Source organism: Episyrphus balteatus, chromosome 2, assembly GCF_945859705.1.
Source record: "Episyrphus balteatus chromosome 2, idEpiBalt1.1, whole genome shotgun sequence".
NCBI lineage: Eukaryota > Metazoa > Arthropoda > Insecta > Diptera > Syrphidae > Episyrphus > Episyrphus balteatus.
The window spans coordinates 102,530,872-102,536,493 of record NC_079135.1 but is presented as its reverse complement, the minus strand read 5'-3'; the positions used below and the strand labels follow the sequence as shown (position 1 = coordinate 102,536,493).

The 5,622-nt window shown below is 31.3% G+C and overlaps 1 long non-coding RNA gene across 1 annotated transcript; it reads left to right on the top strand.

Annotated features, from left to right (window-relative positions):
* Nucleotides 1-589: 589 nt before the first annotated feature.
* LOC129908769 (uncharacterized) lies at nt 590-1,062 on the top strand. Its single transcript, XR_008771325.1, has 2 exons — nt 590-820; nt 900-1,062. It is a non-coding gene; the product is annotated as an uncharacterized LOC129908769 (long non-coding RNA).
* Nucleotides 1,063-5,622: the final 4,560 nt, after the last annotated feature.

The window sequence follows — 5,622 nt, the reverse complement described above, 5'->3', positions numbered from 1 at the left end:
TATCCAATTTAATGAATTCTTTAGATTTTTTTAAGTCATTCCGTATCCACATAATAAGTGTAAGTAAATAAGACAAAAAAAATTAAGATATTTCGACAAAAACGTTAAAAACTCAGCAACACGAACCAAAAAATTGTATTTTTTTTTTACTGTACGTTCATGCTTTATCGATAATTTTGGCTATATTGCCCCATGAAAACCGTCAGATTATATGTTTTTCGTGTTCCTGATAAAATTCCCTTCAGAATAAAAAAAAGTTAATCGCGCTCGAGTATTTCGAGGTGACGTTTTTTTTTTACAACTTTGTGCCTCTCCCATTTTCTTATGCCACGCTCAAATTGTCAGATTATTGAAATATACACTTTTCTAGATGTACTTAACCTACCGTTTCTTTATCTGACGCGCTCGAGTCATCGAGGATCGATTTTTTTTTACTAATCTGACGGGCTGCCCACAACGCAGACCACTGTATCAAGCTTTTATATTTGGTAGGAGTACATTACTGAGTACAAGCTTTCTCCCCATATGATTTTCTGACGCGCTCGAGTAACGCGCGAAATCCCTTCCTGGGCTCCCCTACTATAACGTGTCAAAGCCCCAAAAGACGTTTTATATGGAATTTACTATCGGAGAATATCCAGTCCGGTCCAACACTCAAATTTTTGTATCGAGGTATAACGTGACATTCTTAACTTTATAGCAAAAGCCCCATCTTTAATAAATATAGAAGCTCTGATCGTCTGGTCATTACGTAATGTTCTTAGATTTGGGGTATTTTTTCTTTCGTTAAAGACCAGACGAGCAAAACTTATGACTTTAGGTACGTTTACTTTTTAATAATATAATATCATACGAAAGAAAGATTATCAAGTAAGTATCATAACCATTTTTGCTTACAGAAACACGAGATGACGACAAAGTTGAACAAGTGGAAACCAACCTGGAAGACGAATCCAGTTATTATGAATATTAAATTATTATTGATTGACCTTTGTATATAATATGTATATAATGTAAATTTTGTATTACATCCAGTAGGTAATAACCAGAAGAAACGAAAAATATTGTTTTATTCAAAAACTGTCTAATTTTTTTTTTAATTGTCAGATTAGCAATACACCTTAACATAATTGTCAGATTATCATTTAGGGTGACTCCAACATCGAGCTGAACCTACAGTAGAAAAATCTGACGCGCTCGAGTAACTTAAGTTAACAATATTTTTTTACATTTTCAAAAATGATTTATAAGTGTAGGCCACGTCCAAATCGTCAGTTATTCAAATTGAACACTATTAGGAGTTCACTGAACGTACCCTCTCAAAATCTGACACGCTCGAATAACTTTTTTTTTTTTAATTTTTTCTACTGCTTTTTGTAGCCACCCACCACTGTCTTATCGTCAGATTAATATTTATCGGTTATCACAAAGTCAATGCGAGTATACCCTATTAATATCTGACGCGCTCGAGTATTTCAATGTGGCAGTTTTTTTTTACATTTTCTTAACGTGTTTATAAGCTCTTATCCCCACTTAAATGGAAAACTTCCATATACTTTTTTTCGTTTTAGAACCTAATCTTCGCAATCCAATAGGTCCCCATGGCGCTCGAGTAACTGCAAATTTAGCATCTCGGGCTCCCCTACTACTAGGAATAAAAGTTTTTTTTTATAGTGACGTTTATTCTTCTGATAGTCTATCTGACGATTGAAAAAGCAGGGCTTAATCTAATAAATACAACTGAATGTTTTTTATATTGTAAACCGCTGATTAATACCTGAAAACGGACGAATTCCAAAATATCGCCAAAATTATTTTTTTTGTCTTTACTATTTTAATAGAGGTATTTTAAATTCCCATACAATTTTAAAACAAAATTTAAAAAAAATTATATTTTCAAATGCAATTTTTTTTACAAAACTTTGCGATTCGTTTGCCTGAGGTTAGGAAGACTTTTAATTCAAAAGTTAAAACTGTTATTAAGTAAAAACGATTTTTATTTTAACTTTCTGGGCTAGCGGAAAACAATGAACAGTTGTTGTTTTAAGGCAAATTATTCAATCGAAGTACTCGTACAGTACATTTTATTTTTAGGAGAGGATAGCCTCAATTGGTCACAATTAAAGCCTAGTACGCTGCTGATAAGAAACGAAAAATCCCATACAAAAATGAAACAACGAAATGGTAAACCAAAAATTTCGTTCAACTTTTCGTTCTGTAGTACGCTGTTCGGCACAATGAAATTGAAAGTCTAAACTTCTTTTTCGCACACAAACAATTGCCGGGGACATTCATTGTGTGTGGAAAAATGACATTTTGAGTTTTTTTGTTTGTTTTTGTTGTTCATTTTGTCATTGCATGTCTTTCTGCGATGCGTGTTTGCTTTTTTTTCATTTATGTTTTGCAATTTTTGAGTAATTTTCGGTCCAGATTTCGCAAGCGTTGTCCTCGTGGAGACCGACGAAAAATTTCGTTTCACATCAGCAGCGTTCAAGGCTTTAAGGCTTAACGCTAAACTTAAACGAATCTCATACCGTTTTTGTTTGGTTATTTTTAGAACTACATTCGGAACTTTTTGATTCGAAATGCAAGACGCACAAATTTTAATAATTTTAAAATAATTCAAAAAGCCCATTTTCAGGTCTGCCTGCTATCAAAACTTTTGAAAAAAAAAAAAAAAAATTGGCATGACCCCCCCCAAGAAGCAAACCTGTATACGCCCCTGTTTGTAGATTTAAGCCCGCAGAATTTGAAAACCTCAAAGATTTTTTTTTTTGTTTTATTATTTTATTTGGGGTTTACTTTCTGGCGAACCCCACAGTCGGATCACTAGTGTGAAGCAGTTACGTGTGATAGTTATGATCCCCTCGACATCGAGATCATAACAGCGCGCGCCGAGAAAAAGGAAGAAGAAGATTTGGGGTTTTACTTTGGGGTCACTAGGGTGTATGCGTAACCTTTTTTACTTGCTCTATAGGGCAAGCATTGGTTTCGTGTAGAAAAAAAAATTTGAGGTTTTAATCAAAACCAACATTACGATGATGGAGAAGACCAAAAAAGTGGTTTTCGTCATGCCGTCCGTCGATCTGTGCGTCTATTTGTACATCGAGCTAGGGCCTAAACGGGTGGATGGATTTGCTTGAAACTTGGTACAGATGCTTTTTAGGTTATTCCCTAGGACCGTTTTTTTTATTTTTTTAATATCTCCTTTTTAACGCATATCTCCCATATAACGTTTTCGAGGTATTGCAACTTTCTCGAAAACGGCTCTAACGATTTTGATTAAATTTGGTATACGTAATAGACTTATTGATTCTAGCAAAACTTTTAGTTTTTCTCAAAAAATGCGGAGAACTGAAATATGGCGTTGCCGTTTTTCAAAAATTGACATATTTTTAAAGTTCATATATTTCATCAAAGCATAAGTCAATTTTATTAAAAATTTACAGACATCATTTTGAAGTATAAAATGTAAAAAAAAAAATATTTTTAAAACCATTTTTGAAAAAAAAAAAATTAATTTAATTTTTAAACTTTCGATTTTTTTTTTTTTTTGATTTTTTAAATTTCCAATAGACAATTAAGATAAAGATACTGTGAACTACAAGAGCAAGTACGTGCGACCCAGTCGTGCATTTTATTTTATTAAAAATCATAATGGACGCTAAATCTCACTGTGCTTTGGCAAATAGATAATTTGTTTGCATCGAGACAGGAAGGAGATATCGCTAATGGCAATGTATTGCGAATAATGATTTAAAATGTTGTTCGAAGATTATAATTGTATTTCAACTCATAAAGTGATTATTTTAGCGATATATTTTTCAACTTAAAGTCTTGAGTTTTAAATAATAAAATAAATTTGAATACAGAGTAGTCCTTTAACATTTTTTTAAATATGGTTGCCAATTCAAATTTTTACACTAACGCTTTGTTGTCTGAACCAACTTTTTTATTAATAGAACCTTAAGACTTTTATTAAAACCATTCTAAGACTACTAAAAAAAACAACACCAAAACATATGCCTTATGATGCTTATGATTTAAATACGCATACATATTTTTCTTTATAATGATAATAAGCATAGAATTTAATCAATACTTTACCGAACTTGAAACTTATATATCCTTTCAGCAAATATCTTGGCCACCATAGGCACTTCTACCTTCTTGCTAGTCTGGACAAAACTTATCATTTGTTTATCAATTTCTTATATTGTTAATTATTGTTATGTTTACATTTGTTTACATTTCGAACATTTGTTTACATTAAAAAATTTTTTTTTTTCAGTATTATCGTGTCAAAAACATCACAACTAAGAAATATGGACCACCAAAAAAAGTCGGACAACTGAGAAAATAATTTTTTATGGAACAATAATGTATGCTACTTCTTCTAAGCCAAAAAAACAAAACACTTTCTGGATAAACATTTTTTGTACCTTTTTTTTTTTAAACTATGACCATATATAAAAAATAAAAATTGCAAAAAAAATGTGAATTTCAGTCCTTTTTTCTATAAAAAAATTAAAAGTATAATATTTGACTAACTTTTTGTTATAATCCTGTAACAAGGCATTATTATCCTTCAATTAAGCCATCGAAACCTAAAAAATTATTTATTGGAATATTTTTTACGAATTTGAAAAAATATGTTACATGAGAGTAACGCTTGGTCCAAAAGGGTGTACAACTTCCAATGTTCTTTTTGGTTCGTTGAAATTTAATTGGTTTACTCTATTAAGGAATACTTTTGATACCTTCTTATTTTGTTAAAAACATGGTGCCAACGAAAAGCTTGTATGACTTCTCTTGATACATATACAACCTTACCCGTACTCTATACAAAAGAAATAAATAAAATAAAGAAATACATAGGTATAACTTGAGTCTTCTACGTCATCACCGAATTGCCCACAACCATTTTATCATTAGAAGTTAAGTGCTGCAAGAGGTTTCTTTGTCGACACATCACGTCAAGTGTCTTCTCAACCTTCAGCTTTGTATCAGACGCATCAGTATGTTGTATATATGCACTTAAAATGCTGATGGTGTGGTAGGTATGCCGTATATTTATGCGTATGATGAATGATGGAAAAGTCTTCAAACCGCATCAATGTCAAGATACAAAATTTTGTTATGAGGCAAAGAGCCAATTAACTTGAAAAGCATACGAGAGTATTGAACAGAACTCACTCATTTTCAAGGAGATAATATAAGCTTGCATTGTTTAAAAATAAAAATAATATATAAAAAAAAATTTGATTTTAGAATTGTTGAGAAAATATAAATGTGCACAATGTGAGAACAATATTTCATTTTTCGGGAACATTATTTGAGTTTTGAGCTTTGAGCCATCTTGACCTTGTTTAAAACAAAAATCCTTTTTTGGAGACACGAGACATTAAAAGTCATTCATGGATGAATATTTGTAGTTTTTATTCGAATTTATAAAAAAATATAATTACACCTCAAAAACCATTTTGAAAAGATATCGTATTTAAACTTTAAACATTCATGTTATAAATAAATGTCCTAAGCCCCCATAAGTCGAAAAATATTAAATAAACAACTCTTCACAGCTCACATGTGTGGTAAATCTAATAATTTCCTCTGGTCTTT